Raw genomic sequence first — 16,482 nt, 5'->3', positions numbered from 1 at the left:
CGGAGCCGAGCGTGTAATGTGCGGAGCGGAGCCGAGCGTGTAATGAGCGGAGCCGAGCGTGTAATGTGCGGAGCGGAGCCGAGTGTGTAATGAGCGGAGCCGAGTGTGTAATGTGCGGAGCGGAGCCGAGTGTGTAATGAGCGGAGCGGAGCGTGTAATGTGCGGAGCGGAGCCGAGTGTGTAATGTGCGGAGCGGAGCCGTGTGTGTAATGTGCGGAGCGGAGCTGAGCGTGTAATGTGCGGAGCGGAGCCGAGCGTGTAATGTGCGGAGCGGAGCCGAGCGTGTAATGTGCGGAGCGGAGCCGAGCGTGTAATGTGCGGAGCGGAGCCGTGTGTGTAATGAGCGGAGCCGAGCGTGTAATGTGCGGAGCGGAGCCGAGTGTGTAATGTGCGGAGCGGAGCCGTGTGTGTAATGAGCGGAGCCGAGCGTGTAATGTGCGGAGCGGAGCCGAGTGTGTAATGTGCGGAGCGGAGCCGTGTGTGTAATGTGCGGAGCGGAGCCGAGCGTGTAATGTGCGGAGCGGAGCCGAGCGTGTAATGTGCGGAGCGGAGCCGAGCGTGTAATGTGCGGAGCGGAGCCGAGCGTGTAATGTGCGGAGCGGAGCCGAGCGTGTAATGTGCGGAGCGGAACCGAGCGTGTAATGTGCGGAGCGGAGCCGAGCGTGTAATGTGCGGAGCGGAGCCGAGCGTGTAATGTGCGGAGCGGAGCCGAGCGTGTAATGTGCGGAGCGGAGCCGAGCGTGTAATGTGCGGAGCGGAGCCGAGCGTGTAATGTGCGGAGCGGAGCCGAGCGTGTAATGTGCGGAGCAGAGCCGAGCGTGTAATGTGTGGAGCGGAGCCGAGTGTGTAATGTGCAGAGCGGAGCCGAGTGTGTAATGTGCGGAGCGGAGCGTGTAATGTGCGGAGCGGAGCCGAGTGTGTAATGTGCGGAGCGGAGCCGAGCGTGTAATGTGCGGAGCGGAGCCGAGCGTGTAATGTGCGGAGCGGAGCCGAGTGTGTAATGTGCGGAGCGGAGCCGAGTGTGTAATGTGCGGAGCCGAGCGTGTAATGTGCGGAGCGGAGCCGAGCGTGTAATGTGCGGAGCCGAGCGTGTAATGTGCGGAGCGGAGCCGAGTGTGTAATGTGCGGAGCGGAGCCGAGTGTGTAATGTGCGGAGCGGAGCCGAGTGTGTAATGTGCGGAGCCGAGTGTGTAATGTGCGGAGCAGAGCCGAGCGTGTAATGTGCGGAGCGGAGCCGAGCGTGTAATGTGCGGAGCGGAGCCGAGCGTGTAATGTGCGGAGCGGAGCCGAGTGTGTAATGAGCGGAGCCGAGTGTGTACTGTGCGGAGCGGAGCCGAGTGTGTAATGAGCGGAGCCGAGTGTGTAATGTGCGGAGCGGAGGCGAGTGTGTAATGTGCGGAGCGGAGCCGAGTGTGTACTGTGCGGAGCGGAGCCGAGTGTGTAATGAGCGGAGCCGAGTGTGTAATGTGCGGAGCGGAGGCGAGTGTGTAATGTGCGGAGCGGAGCCGAGTGTGTAATGAGCGGAGCCGAGTGTGTAATGTGCGGAGCGGAGTCGAGCGTGTAATGTGCGGAGCGGAGCCAAGCGTGTAATGTGCGGAGCGGAGCCGAGCGTGTAATGTGTGGAGCGGAGCCGAGCGTGTAATGTGCGGAGCGGAGCCGAGCGCGTAATGTGCGGAGCGGAGCCTAGCGCGTAATGTGCGGAGCGGAGCCGAGCGCGTAATGTGCGGAACGGAGCCGAGCGCGTAATGTGCGGAGCCGAGGGTGTAATGTGCGGAGCGGAGCCGAGCGTGTAATGTGCGGAGCGTGTAATGTGCGGAGCGGAGCCGAGCGTGTAATGTGCGGAGCGGAGTCGAGCGTGTAATGTGCGGAGCCGAGCGTGTAATGTGCGGAGCGGAGCCGAGCGTGTAATGTGCGGAGCGGAGCCGAGCGTGTAATGTGCGGAGCGGAGCCGAGCGTGTAATGTGCGGAGCGGAGCCGAGTGTGTAATGAGCGGAGCCGAGTGTGTAATGTGCGGACCGGAGCCGAGTGTGTAATGTGCGGAGCGGAGCCGAGTGTGTAATGTGCGGAGCGGAGCCGAGTGTGTAATGTGCGGAGCGGAGCCGAGTGTAATGTGCGGAGCCGAGTGTGTAATGAGCGGAGCCGAGCGTGTAATGTGCGGAGCGGAGCCGAGCGTGTAATGTGCGGAGCGGAGCCGAGCGTGTAATGTGCGGAGCGGAGCCGAGCGCGTAATGTGCGGAGCGGAGCCGAGCGCGTAATGTGCGGAGCGGAGCCGAGTGTGTAATGTGCGGAGCGGAGCCGAGTGTGTAATGTGCGGAGCCGAGTGTGTAATGTGCGGAGCCGAGAGTGTAATGAGCGGAGCCGAGTGTGTAATGTGCGGAGCCGAGCGTGTAATGTGCGGAGCCAAGCGTGTAATGTGCGGAGCGGAGCCGAGCGCGTAATGTGCGGAGCGGAGCCGAGCGCGTAATGTGCGGAGCCGAGCGCGTAATGTGCGGAGCGGAGCCGAGCGCGTAATGTGCGGAGCGGAGCCGAGCGTGTAATGTGCGGAGCGGAGCCGAGGGTGTAATGTGCGGAGCGGAGCCGAACGTGTAATGTGCGGAGCGGAGCCGAGCGTGTAATGTGCGGAGCGGAGCCGAGCGTTTTTATGTGCGGAGCGGAGCCGAGCGTGTAATGTGCGGAGCGGAGCGTGTAATGTGCGGAGCGGAGCGGAGCGTGTATTGTGCGGAGCGGAGCCGAGCGTGTAATGTGCGGAGCGGAGCCGAGTGTGTAATGAGCGGAACCGAGTGTGTAATGTGCGGAGCGGAGCCGAGTGTGTAATGAGCGGAGCCGAGTGTGTAATGTGCGGAGCGGAGCCGAGTGTGTAATGTGCGGAGCCGAGTGTGTAATGTGCGGAGCGGAGCCGAGTGTGTAATGTGCGGAGCGGAGCCGAGCGTGTAATGTGCGGAGCGGAGCCGAGCGTGTAATGTGCGGAGCGGAGCCGAGGGTGTAATGTGCGGAGCGGAGCCGAACGTGTAATGTGCGGAGCGGAGCCGAGCGTGTAATGTGCGGAGCGGAGCCGAGCGTGTAATGTGCGGAGCGGAGCCGAGCGTTTTTATGTGCGGAGCGGAGCCGAGCGTGTAATGTGCGGAGCGGAGCGTGTAATGTGCGGAGCGGAGCGGAGCGTGTAATGTGCGGAGCGGAGCGGAGCGTGTATTGTGCGGAGCGGAGCCGAGCGTGTAATGTGCGGAGCGGAGCCGAGTGTGTAATGAGCGGAACCGAATGTGTAATGTGCGGAGCGGAGCCGAGTGTGTAATGAGCGGAGCCGAGTGTGTAATGTGCGGAGCGGAGCCGAGTGTGTAATGTGCGGAGCCGAGTGTGTAATGTGCGGAGCGGAGCCGAGTGTGTAATGTGCGGAGCGGAGCCGAGCGTGTAATGTGCGGAGCGGAGCCGAGCGTGTAATGTGCGGAGCGGAGCCGAGCGCGTAATGTGCGGAGCGGAGCCGAGCGCGTAATGTGCGAAGCGGAGTCGAGCGCGTAATGTGCGGAGCGGAGCCGAGTGTGTAATGTGCGGAGCGGAGCCGAGCGTGTAATGTGCGGAGCGGAGCCGAGCGTGTAATGTGCGGAGCCGAGCGTGTAATGTGCGGAGCGGAGCCGAGCGTGTAATGTGCGGAGCGGAGCCGAGTGTGTAATGTGCGGAGCGGAGCCGAGTGTGTAATGTGCGGAGCGGAGCCGAGTGTGTAATGTGCGGAGCCGAGTGTGTAATGTGCGGAGCAGAGCCGAGCGTGTAATGTGCGGAGCGGAGCCGAGCGTGTAATGTGCGGAGCGGAGCCGAGCGTGTAATGTGCGGAGCGGAGCCGAGCGTGTAATGTGCGGAGCGGAGCCGAGTGTGTAATGAGCGGAGCCGAGTGTGTAATGTGCGGAGCGGAGCCGAGTGTGTAATGTGCGGAGCGGAGCCGAGTGTGTAATGTGCGGAGCCGAGTGTGTAATGAGCGGAGCCGAGTGTGTAATGTGCGGAGCGGAGCCGAGCGTGTAATGTGCGGAGCGGAGCCGAGCGTGTAATGTGCGGAGCGGAGCCGAGCGCGTAATGTGCGGAGCGGAGCCGAGCGCGTAATGTGCGGAGCGGAGCCGAGAGCGTAATGTGCGGAGCGGAGCCGAGCGCGTAATGTGCGGAGCGGAGCCGAGCGTGTAATGTGCGGAGCGTGTAATGTGCGGAGCGGAGCCGAGCGTGTAATGTGCGGAGCGGAGCCGAGCGTGTAATGTGCGGAGCGGAGTCGAGCGTGTAATGTGCGGAGCGGAGCCGAGCGTGTAATGTGCGGAGCGGAGCCGAGCGTGTAATGTGCGGAGCGGAGCCGAGCGTGTAATGTGCGGAGCGGAGCCGAGCGTGTAATGTGCGGAGCGGAGCCGAGTGTGTAATGAGCGGAGCCGAGTGTGTAATGTGCGGAGCGGAGCCGAGTGTGTAATGAGCGGAGCCGAGTGTGTAATGTGCGGAGCGGAGCCGAGTGTGTAATGTGCGGAGCGGAGCCGAGTGTGTAATGTGCGGAGCGGAGCCGAGTGTAATGTGCGGAGCCGAGTGTGTAATGAGCGGAGCCGAGCGTGTAACGTGCGGAGCGGAGCCGAGCGTGTAATGTGCGGAGCGGAGCCGAGCGTGTAATGTGCGGAGCGGAGCCGAGCGCGTAATGTGCGGAGCGGAGCCGAGTGTGTAATGTGCGGAGCGGAGCCGAGTGTGTAATGTGCGGAGCCGAGAGTGTAATGAGCGGAGCCGAGTGTGTAATGTGCGGAGCCGAGCGTGTAATGTGCGGAGCGGAGCCAAGCGTGTAATGTGCGGAGCGGAGCCGAGCGCGTAATGTGCGGAGCGGAGCCGAGCGCGTAATGTGCGGAGCCGAGCGCGTAATGTGCGGAGCGGAGCCGAGCGCGTAATGTGCGGAGCGGAGCCGAGCGTGTAATGTGCGGAGCGGAGCCGAGGGTGTAATGTGCGGAGCGGAGCCGAGCGTGTAATGTGCGGAGCGGAGCCGAGCGTGTAATGTGCGGAGCGGAGCCGAGCGTTTTTATGTGCGGAGCGGAGCCGAGCGTGTAATGTGCGGAGCGGAGCCGAGCGTGTAATGTGCGGAGCGGAGCCGAGCGTGTAATGTGCGGAGCGGAGCCGAGCGTGTAATGTGCGGAGCGGAGCCGAGCGTGTAATGTGCGGAGCGGAGCCGAGCGTGTAATGTGCGGAGCTGAGCCGAGTGTGTAATGAGCGGAGCCGAGTTTGTAATGTGCGGAGCGGAGCCGAGTGTGTAATGAGCGGAGCCGAGTGTGTAATGTGCGGAGCGGAGCCGAGTGTGTAATGTGCGGAGCGGAGCCGAGTGTGTAATGTGCGGAGCGGAGCCGAGAGTGTAATGTGCGGAGCGGAGCCGAGCGTGTAATGTGCGGAGCGGAGCCGACCGTGTAATGTGCGGAGCGGAGCCGAGCGCGTAATGTGCGGAGCGGAGCCGAGCGCGTAATGTGCGAAGCGGAGTCGAGCGCGTAATGTGCGGAGCGGAGCCGAGGGCGTAATGTGCGGAGCGGAGCCGAGCGTGTAATGTGCGGAGCGGAGCCGAGCGTGTAATGTGCGGAGCGGAGCCGAGCGTGTAATGTGCGGAGCGGAGCCGAGTGTGTAATGTGCGGAGCCAAGCGTGTAATGTGCGGAGCGGAGCCGAGTGTGTAATGTGCGGAGCCAAGCGTGTAATGTGCGGAGCGGAGCCGAGCGTGTAATGTGCGGAGCGGAGCCGAGGGTGTAATGTGCGGAGCGGAGCCTAGCGTGTAATGTGCGGAGCGGAGCCGAGCGTGTAATGTGCGGAGCCGAGCTTGTAATGTGCGGAGCGGAGCCGAGCGTGTAATGTGCGGAGCGGAGCCGAGCGTGTAATGTGCGGAGCGGAGCCGAGTGTGTAATGTGCGGAGCCGAGTGTGTAATGTGCGGAGCGGAGCCGAGCGTGTAATGTGCGGAGCGGAGCCGAGTGTGTAATGTGCGGAGCCGAGTGTGTAATGTGCAGAGCAGAGCCGAGTGTGTAATGTGCGGAGCCGAGTGTGTAATGTGCGGAGCGGAGCCGAGTGTGTAATGTGCGGAGCGGAGCCGAGCGTGTAATGTGCGGAGCCGAGCGTGTAATGTGCGGAGCGGAGCCGAGTGTGTAATGTGCGGAGCGGAGCCGAGTGTGTAATGTGCGGAGCCGAGTGTGTAATGTGCGAAGCCGAGTGTGTAATGTGCGGAGCGGAGCCGAGTGTGTAATGTGCGGAGCCGAGTGTGTAATGTGCGGAGCCGAGTGTGTAATGTGCGGAGCGGAGCCGAGTGTGTAATGTGCGGAGCGGAGCCGAGTCTGTAATGTGCGGAGCGGAGCCGAGTCTGTAATGTGCGGAGCGGAGCCGAGTGTGTAATGTGCGGAGCCGAGTGTGTAATGTGCGGAGCGGAGCCGAGTGTGTAATGTGCGGAGCGGAGCCGAGTGTGTAATGTGCGGAGCGGAGCCGAGCGTGTAATGTGCGGAGCGGAGCCGAGTGTGTAATGTGCGGAGCGGAGCCGAGTGTGTAATGTGCGGAGCGAAGCCGAGTGTGTAATGTGCGGTGCGGAGCCGAGTGTCTAATGTGCGGAGCGGAGCCGAGTGTGTAATGTGCGGAGCCGAGTGTGTAATGTGCGGAGCGGAGTCGAGAGTGTAATGTGCGGAGCGGAGCCGAGCGTGTAATGTGCGGAGCGGTGCCGAGTGTGTAATGTGCGGAGCGGAGCCGAGTGTGTAATGAGCGGAGCCGAGCATGTAATGTGCGGAGCGGAGCCGAGCGTGTAATTTGCGGAGCGGAGCCGAGTGTGTAATGTGCGGAGCCGAGTGTAATGTGCGGAGCGGAGCCGAGTGTGTAATGTGCGGAGCGGAGTGTGTAATGTGCGGAGCCGAGCCGAGTGTGTAATGTGCGGAGCCGAGTGTGTAATGTGCGGAGTCGAGTGTGTAATGTGCGGAGCCGAGTGTGTAATGTGCGGAGCGGAGCCGAGTGTGTAATGTGCGGAGCGGAGCCGAGTCTGTAATGTGCGGAGCGGAGCCGAGTGTGTAATGTGCGGAGCCGAGTGTGTAATGTGCGGAGCGGAGCCGAGTGTGTAATGTGCGGAGCGGAGCCGAGCGTGTAATGTGCGGAGCGGAGCCGAGTGTGTAATGTGCGGAGCGGAGCCGAGTGTGTAATGTGCGGAGCGAAGCCGAGTGTGTAATGTGCGGAGCGGAGCCGAGTGTGTAATGTGCGGAGCGGAGCCGAGTGTGTAATGTGCGGAGCCGAGTGTGTAATGTGCGGAGCGGTGCCGAGTGTGTAATGTGCGGAGCGGAGCCGAGTGTGTAATGAGCGGAGCCGAGCATGTAATGTGCGGAGCGGAGCCGAGCGTGTAATTTGCGGAGCGGAGCCGAGTGTGTAATGTGCGGAGCCGAGTGTAATGTGCGGAGCGGTGCCGAGTGTGTAATGTGCGGAGCGGAGCCGAGTGTGTAATGAGCGGAGCCGAGCATGTAATGTGCGGAGCGGAGCCGAGTGTGTAATGTGCGGAGCCGAGTGTAATGTGCGGAGCGGAGCCGAGTGTGTAATGTGCGGAGCCGAGCCGAGTGTGTAATGTGCGGAGCCGAGTGTGTAATGTGCGGAGCCGAGTGTGTAATGTGCGGAGCTGAGCCGAGCGTGTAATGTGCGGAGCCGAGCCGAGCGTGTAATGTGCGGAGCGGAGCCGAGCGTGTAATGTGCGGAGCGGAGCCGAGCGTGTAATGTACGGAGCAGAGCCGAGTGTGTAATGTGCGGAGGCGAGTGTGTAATGTGCGGAGCGGAGCCGAGTGTGTAATGTGCGGAGCCGAGTGTGTAATGTGCGGAGCGGAGCCGAGTGTGTAATGTGCGGAGCCGAGTGTGTAATGTGCGGAGCGGAGCCGAGTGTGTAATGTGCGGAGCCGAGTGTGTAATGTGCGGAGTTGAGTGTGTAATGTGCGGAGCGGAGCCGAGCGTGTAATGTGCGGAGCGGAGCCGAGCGTGTAATGTGCGGAGCGGAGCCGAGCGTGTAATGTGCGGAGCGGAGCCGAGTGTGTAATGTGCGGAGCGGAGACGAGTGTGTAATGTGCGGAGCGGAGCCGAGCGTGTAATGTGCGGAGCCGAGTGTGTAATGTGCGGAGCCGAGTGTGTAATGTGCGGAGCGGAGCCGAGTGTGTAATGTGCAGAGCCGAGTGTGTAATGTGCAGAGCAGAGCCGAGTGTGTAATGTGCGGAGCCGAGTGTGTAATGTGCGGAGCGGAGCCGAGTGTGTAATGTGCGGAGCGGAGCCGAGTGTGTAATGTGCGGAGCCGAGTGTGTAATGTGCGGAGCGTAGCCGAGTGTGTAATGTGCGGAGCCGAGCGTGTAATGTGCGGAGCTGAGCGTGTAATGTGCGGAGCGGAGCCGAGTGTGTAATGTGCGGAGCCGAGTGTGTAATGTGCGGAGCCGAGTGTGTAATGTGCGGAGCCGAGTGTGTAATGTGCGGAGCGGAGCCGAGTGTGTAATGTGCGGAGCGGAGCCGAGTGTGTAATGTGCGGAGCGGAGCCGAGTCTGTAATGTGCGGAGCGGAGCCGAGTCTGTAATGTGCGGAGCGGAGCCGAGTCTGTAATGTGCGGAGCCGAGTGTGTAATGTGTGGAGCGGAGCCGAGTGTGTAATGTGCGGAGCAGAGCCGAGCGTGTAATGTGCGGAGCGGAGCCGAGTGTGTAATGTGCAGAGCGGAGCCGAGTGTGTAATGTGCGGAGCGAAGCCGAGTGTGTAATGTGCGGAGCGGAGCCGAGTGTGTAATGTGCGGAGCGGAGCCGAGTGTGTAATGTGCGGAGCCGAGTGTGTAATGTGCGGAGCAGAGTCGAGAGTGTAATGTGCGGAGCGGAGCCGAGCGTGTAATGTGCGGAGCCGAGCGTGTAATCTGCGGAGCAGAGCCTAGTGTGTAATGTGCCGAGCCGAGTGTGTAATGTGCGGAGCGGAGCCGAGCGTGTAATTTGCGGAGCGGTGCCGAGTGTGTAATGTGCGGAGCGGAGCCGAGTGTGTAATGAGCGGAGCCGAGCATGTAATGTGCGTAGCGGAGCCGAGCGTGTAATTTGCGGAGTGGAGCCGAGTGTGTAATGTGCGGAGCCGAGTGTAATGTGCGGAGCGGAGCCGAGTGTGTAATGTGCGGAGCGGAGTGTGTAATGTGCGGAGCCGAGTGTGTAATGTGCGGAGCCGAGTGTGTAATGTGCGGAGCCGAGTGTGTAATGTGCGGAGCGGAGCCGAGTGTGTAATGTGCGGAGCGGAGCCAAGTCTGTAATGTGCGGAGCGGAGCCGAGTGTGTAATGTGCGGAGTCGAGTGTGTAATGTGCGGAGCGGAGCCGAGTGTGTAATGTGCGGAGCGGAGCCGAGCGTGTAATGTGCGGAGCGGAGCTGAGCGTGTAATGTGCGGAGCGGAGCCGAGCGTGTAATGTGCGGAGCTAAGCCGAGTGTGTAATGTGCGGAGCGGAGCCGAATGTGTAATGTGCGGAGCGGAGCCGAGTGTGTAATGTGCGGAGCGGAGTGGGTAATGTGCGGAGCCGAGCCGAGTGTGTAATGTGCGGAGCCGAGTGTGTAATGTGCGGAGCCGAGTGTGTAATGTGCGGAGCCGAGCGTGTAATTTGCGGAGCGGAGCCGAGCGTGTAATGCGCGGAACGGAGCCCCGTGTGTAATGTGCGGAGCCACGTGTGTAATGTGCGGAGCCGCGTGTGTAATGTACGGAGCAGAGCCGAGTGTGTAATGTGCGGAGGCGAGTGTGTAATGTGCGGAGCGGAGCCGAGTGTGTAATGTGCGGAGCGGAGCAGAGTGTGTAATGTGCGGAGTCGAGTGTGTAATGTGCGGAGTCGAGTGTGTAATGTGCGGAGCGGAGCCGAGTGTGTAATGTGCGGAGCGGAGCCGAGTGTGTAATGTGCGGAGCGGAGCCGAGCGTGTAATGTGCGGAACGGAGTGTGTAATGTGCGGAGCGGAGCCGAGCGCGTAATGTGCGGAGCGGAGCCGAGCGTGTAATGTGCGGAGCGGAGCCGAGGGTGTAATGTGCGGAGCGGAGCCGAGCGTGTAATGTGCGGAGCGGAGCCGAGCGTGTAATGTGCGGAGCGGAGCCGAGCATTTTTATGTGCGGAGCGGAGCCGAGCGTGTAATGTGCGGAGCGGAGCCGAGCGTGTAATGTGCGGAGCGGAGCCGAGCGTGTAATGTGCGGAGCGGAGCCGAGCGTGTAATGTGCGGAGCGGAGCCGAGTGTGTAATGAGCGGAGCCGAGTGTGTAATGTGCGGAGCGGAGCCGAGTGTGTAATGAGCGGAGCCGAGTGTGTAATGTGCGGAGCGGAGCCGAGTGTGTAATGTGCGGAGCGGAGCCGAGTGTGTAATGTGCGGAGCGGAGCCGAGCGTGTAATGTGCGGAGCGGAGCCGAGCGTGTAATGTGCGGAGCGGAGCCGAGCGTGTAATGTGCGGAGCGGAGCCGAGCGCGTAATGTGCGGAGCGGAGCCGAGCGCGTAATGTGCGAAGCGGAGTCGAGCGCGTAATGTGCGGAGCCGAGTGTGTAATGTGCGGAGCGGAGCCGAGCGTGTAATGTGCGGAGCGGAGCCGAGTGTGTAATGTGCGGAGCGGAGCCGAGTGTGTAATGTGCGGAGCGGAGCCGAGTGTGTAATGTGCGGAGCCGAGTGTGTAATGTGCGGAGCAGAGCCGAGCTTGTAATGTGCGGAGCGGAGCCGAGCGTGTAATGTGCGGAGCGGAGCCGAGCGTGTAATGTGCGGAGCGGAGCCGAGCGTGTAATGTGCGGAGCGGAGCCGAGTGTGTAATGAGCGGAGCCGAGTGTGTACTGTGCGGAGCGGAGCCGAGTGTGTAATGTGCGGAGCGGAGCCGAGTGTGTAATGTGCGGAGCCGAGTGTGTAATGAGCGGAGCCGAGTGTGTAATGTGCGGAGCGGAGCCGAGCGTGTAATGTGCGGAGCGGAGCCGAGCGCGTAATGTGCGGAGCGGAGCCGAGCGCGTAATGTGCGGAGCGGAGCCGAGCGCGTAATGTGCGGAGCGGAGCCGAGCGCGTAATGTGCGGAGCGGAGCCGAGCGTGTAATGTGCGGAGCGTGTAATGTGCGGAGCGGAGCCGAGCGTGTAATGTGCGGAGCGGAGCCGAGCGTGTAATGTGCGGAGCGGAGTCGAGCGTGTAATGTGCGGAGCGGAGCCGAGCGTGTAATGTGCGGAGCGGAGCCGAGCGTGTAATGTGCGGAGCGGAGCCGAGTGTGTAATGAGCGGAGCCGAGTGTGTAATGTGCGGACCGGAGCCGAGTGTGTAATGAGCGGAGCCGAGTGTGTAATGTGCGGAGCGGAGCCGAGTGTGTAATGTGCGGAGCGGAGCCGAGTGTAATGTGCGGAGCCGAGTGTGTAATGAGCGGAGCCGAGCGTGTAATGTGCGGAGCGGAGCCGAGCGTGTAATGTGCGGAGCGGAGCCGAGCGTGTAATGTGCGGAGCGGAGCCGAGTGTGTAATGTGCGGAGCCGAGTGTGTAATGTGCGGAGCGGAGCCGAGTGTGTAATGTGCGGAGCCGAGTGTGTAATGTGCGGAGCCGAGAGTGTAATGAGCGGAGCCGAGTGTGTAATGTGCGGAGCCGAGCGTGTAATGTGCGGAGCGGAGCCAAGCGTGTAATGTGCGGAGCGGAGCCGAGCGCGTAATGTGCGGAGCGGAGCCGAGCGCGTAATGTGCGGAGCGGAGCCGAGCGCGTATTGTGCGGAGCGGAGCCGAGCGTGTAATGTGCGGAGCGGAGCCGAGGGTGTAATGTGCGGAGCGGAGCCGAGCGTGTAATGTGCGGAGCGGAGCCGAGCGTGTAATGTGCGGAGCGGAGCCGAGCGTGTAATGTGCGGAGCGGAGCCGAGCGTGTAATGTGCGGAGCGGAGCCGAGCGTTTTTATGTGCGGAGCGGAGCCGAGCGTGTAATGTGCGGAGCGGAGCCGAGCGTGTAATGTGCGGAGCGGAGCCGAGCGTGTAATGTGCGGAGCGGAGCCGAGTGTGTAATGAGCGGAGCCGAGTGTGTACTGTGCGGAGCGGAGCCGAGTGTGTAATGAGCGGAGCCGAGTGTGTAATGTGCGGAGCGGAGCCGAGTGTGTAATGTGCGGAGCGGAGCCGAGTGTGTAATGTGCGGAGCCGAGTGTGTAATGAGCGGAGCCGAGTGTGTAATGTGCAGAGCGGAGCCGAGCGTGTAATGTGCGGAGCGGAGCCAAGCGTGTAATGTGCGGAGCGGAGCCGAGCGTGTAATGTGCGGAGCGGAGCCGAGCGCGTAATGTGCGGAGCGGAGCCGAGCGCGTAATGTGCGGAGCGGAGCCGAGCGCGTAATGTGCGGAGCGGAGCCGAGCGCGTAATGTGCGGAGCGGAGCCGAGCGCGTAATGTGCGGAGCGGAGCCGAGGGTGTAATGTGCGGAGCGGAGCGTGTAATGTGCGGAGCGTGTAATGTGCGGAGCGGAGCCGAGCGTGTAATGTGCGGAGCGGAGCCGAGCGTGTAATGTGCGGAGCGGAGTCGAGCGTGTAATGTGCGGAGCGGAGCCGAGCGTGTAATGTGCGGAGCGGAGCCGAGCGTGTAATGTGCGGAGCGGAGCCGAGCGTGTAATGTGCGGAGCGGAGCCGAGCGTGTAATGTGCGGAGCGGAGCCGAGTGTGTAATGAGCGGAGCCGAGTGTGTAATGTGCGGACCGGAGCCGAGTGTGTAATGAGCGGAGCCGAGTGTGTAATGTGCGGAGCGGAGCCGAGTGTGTAATGTGCGGAGCGGAGCCGAGTGTGTAATGTGCGGAGCGGAGCCGAGTGTAATGTGCGGAGCCGAGTGTGTAATGAGCGGAGCCGAGCGTGTAATGTGCGGAGCGGAGCCGAGCGTGTAATGTGCGGAGCGGAGCCGAGCGTGTAATGTGCGGAGCGGAGCCGAGCGCGTAATGTGCGGAGCGGAGCCGAGTGTGTATTGTGCGGAGCGGAGCTGAGTGTGTAATGTGCGGAGCCGAGTGTGTAATGTGCGGAGCCGAGAGTGTAATGAGCGGAGCCGAGTGTGTAATGTGCGGAGCCGAGCGTGTAATGTGCGGAGCGGAGCCGAGCGTGTAATGTGCGGAGCGGAGCCGAGCGCGTAATGTGCGGAGCGGAGCCGAGCGCGTAATGTGCGGAGCCGAGCGCGTAATGTGCGGAGCGGAGCCGAGCGCGTAATGTGCGGAGCGGAGCCGAGGGTGTAATGTGCGGAGCGGAGCCGAGGGTGTAATGTGCGGAGCGGAGCCGAGCGTGTAATGTGCGGAGCGGAGCCGAGCGTGTAATGTGCGGAGCGGAGCCGAGCGTTTTTATGTGCGGAGCGGAGCCGAGCGTGTAATGTGCGGAGCGGAGCCGAGCGTGTAATGTGCGGAGCGTGTAATGTGCGGAGCGGAACCGAGCGTGTAATGTGCGGAGCGGAGCCGAGCGTGTAATGTGCGGAGCGGAGTCGAGCGTGTAATGTGCGGAGCGTGTAATGTGCGGAGCGGAGCCCAGCGTGTAATGTGCGGAGCGGAGCCGAGCGTGTAATGTGCGGAGCGGAGTCGAGCGTGTAATGTGCGGAGCGGAGCCGAGCGTGTAATGTGCGGAGCGGAGCCGAGCGTGTAATGTGCGGAGCGGAGCCGAGCGTGTAATGTGCGGAGCGGAGCCGAGCGTGTAATGTGCGGAGCGGAGCCGAGTGTGTAATGAGCGGAGCCGAGTGTGTAATGTGCGGACCGGAGCCGAGTGTGTAATTAGCGGAGCCGAGTGTGTAATGTGCGGAGCGGAGCCGAGTGTGTAATGTGCGGAGCGGAGCCGAGTGTAATGTGCGGAGCCGAGTGTGTAATGAGCGGAGCCGAGCGTGTAATGTGCGGAGCGGAGCCGAGCGTGTAATGTGCGGAGCGGAGCCGAGCGTGTAATGTGCGGAGCGGAGCCGAGCGCGTAATGTGCGGAGCGGAGCCGAGTGTGTAATGTGCGGAGCGGAGCCGAGTGTGTAATGTGCGGAGCCGAGTGTGTAATGTGCGGAGCCGAGAGTGTAATGAGCGGAGCCGAGTGTGTAATGTGCGGAGCCGAGCGTGTAATGTGCGGAGCGGAGCCAAGCGTGTAATGTGCGGAGCGGAGCCGAGCGCGTAATGTGCGGAGCGGAGCCGAGCGCGTAATGTGCGGAGCCGAGCGCGTAATGTGCGGAGCGGAGCCGAGCGCGTATTGAGCGGAGCCGAGCGTGTAATGTGCGGAGCGGAGCCGAGGGTGTAATGTGCGGAGCGAAGCCGAGCGTGTAATGTGCGGAGCGGAGCCGAGCGTGTAATGTGCGGAGCGGAGCCGAGCGTGTAATGTGCGGAGCGGAGCCGAGCGTGTAATGTGCGGAGCGGAGCCGAGCGTTTTTATGTGCGGAGCGGAGCCGAGCGTGTAATGTGCGGAGCGGAGCCGAGCGTGTAATGTGCGGAGCGGAGCCGAGCGTGTAATGTGCGGAGCGGAGCCAAGTGTGTAATGAGCGGAGCCGAGTGTGTACTGTGCGGAGCGGAGCCGAGTGTGTAATGAGCGGAGCCGAGTGTGTAATGTGCGGAGCGGAGCCGAGTGTGTAATGTGCGGAGCGGAGCCGAGTGTGTAATGTGCGGAGCCGAGTGTGTAATGAGCGGAGCCGAGTGTGTAATGTGCGGAGCGGAGCCGAGCGTGTAATGTGCGGAGCGGAGCCAAGCGTGTAATGTGCGGAGCGGAGCCGAGCGTGTAATGTGCGGAGCGGAGCCGAGCGCGTAATGTGCGGAGCGGAGCCGAGCGCGTAATGTGCGGAGCGGAGCCGAGCGCGTAATGTGCGGAGCGGAGCCGAGGGTGTAATGTGCGGAGCGGAGCCGAGCGTGTAATGTGCGGAGCGTGTAATGTGCGGAGCGGAGCCGAGCGTGTAATGTGCGGAGCGGAGCCGAGCGCGTAATGTGCGGAGCGGAGCCGAGCGCGTAATGTGCGGAGCGGAGCCGAGCGCGTAATGTGCGGAGCGGAGCCGAGGGTGTAATGTGCGGAGCGGAGCCGAGCGTGTAATGTGCGGAGCGTGTAATGTGCGGAGCGGAGCCGAGCGTGTAATGTGCGGAGCGGAGCCGAGCGTGTAATGTGCGGAGCGGAGTCGAGCGTGTAATGTGCGGAGCGGAGCCGAGCGTGTAATGTGCGGAGCGGAGCCGAGCGTGTAATGTGCGGAGCGGAGCCGAGCGTGTAATGTGCGGAGCGGAGCCGAGTGTGTAATGAGCGGAGCCGAGTGTGTAATGTGCGGAGCGGAGCCGAGTGTGTAATGAGCGGAGCCGAGTGTGTAATGTGCGGAGCGGAGCCGAGTGTGTAATGTGCGGAGCGGAGCCGAGTGTGTAATGTGCGGAGCGGAGCCGAGTGTAATGTGCGGAGCCGAGTGTGTAATGAGCGGAGCCGAGCGTGTAATGTGCGGAGCGGAGCCGAGCGTGTAATGTGCGGAGCGGAGCCGAGCGTGTAATGTGCGGAGCGGAGCCGAGCGCGTAATGTGCGGAGCGGAGCCGAGTGTGTAATGTGCGGAGCGGAGCCGAGTGTGTAATGTGCGGAGCCGAGAGTGTAATGAGCGGAGCCGAGTGTGTAATGTGCGGAGCCGAGCGTGTAATGTGCGGAGCGGAGCCAAGCGTGTAATGTGCGGAGCGGAGCCGAGCGCGTAATGTGCGGAGCGGAGCCGAGCGCGTAATGTGCGGAGCCGAGCGCGTAATGTGCGGAGCGGAGCCGAGCGCGTAATGTGCGGAGCGGAGCCGAGCGTGTAATGTGCGGAGCGGAGCCGAGGGTGTAATGTGCGGAGCGGAGCCGAGCGTGTAATGTGCGGAGCGGAGCCGAGCGTGTAATGTGCGGAGCGGAGCCGAGCGTTTTTATGTGCGGAGCGGAGCCGAGCGTGTAATGTGCGGAGCGGAGCCGAGCGTGTAATGTGCGGAGCGGAGCCGAGCGTGTAATGTGCGGAGCGGAGCCGAGCGTGTAATGTGCGGAGCGGAGCCGAGCGTGTAATGTGCGGAGCGGAGCCGAGCGTGTAATGTGCGGAGCCAAGCGTGTAATGTGCGGAGCGGAGCCGAGCGTGTAATGTGCGGAGCGGAGCCGAGGGTGTAATGTGCGGAGCGGAGCCTAGCGTGTAATGTGCGGAGCGGAGCCGAGCGTGTAATGTGCGGAGCCGAGCGTGTAATGTGCGGAGCGGAGCCGAGGGTGTAATGTGCGGAGCGGAGCCGAGCGTGTAATGTGCGGAGCGGAGCCGAGCGTTTTTATGTGCGGAGCGGAGCCGAGCGTGTAATGTGCGGAGCGGAGCCGAGCGTGTAATGTGCGGAGCGGAGCCGAGCGTGTAATGTGCGGAGCGGAGCCGAGCGTGTAATGTGCGGAGCGGAGCCGAGCGTGTAATGTGCGGAGCGGAGCCGAGCGTGTAATGTGCGGAGCGGAGCCGAGTGTGTAATGAGCGGAGCCGAGTGTGTAATGTGCGGAGCGGAGCCGAGTGTGTAATGAGCGGAGCCGAGTGTGTAATGTGCGGAGCGGAGCCGAGTGTGTAATGTGCGGAGCGGAGCCGAGCGGGTAATGTGCGGAGCGGAGCCGA

Source organism: Phyllobates terribilis, unplaced genomic scaffold (assembly GCF_046119375.1).
Source record: "Phyllobates terribilis strain yellow unplaced genomic scaffold, ASM4611937v1 Scaffold_1__5_contigs__length_1240528914, whole genome shotgun sequence".
NCBI lineage: Eukaryota > Metazoa > Chordata > Amphibia > Anura > Dendrobatidae > Phyllobates > Phyllobates terribilis.
Note: the sequence above shows the minus strand (reverse complement) of the source record.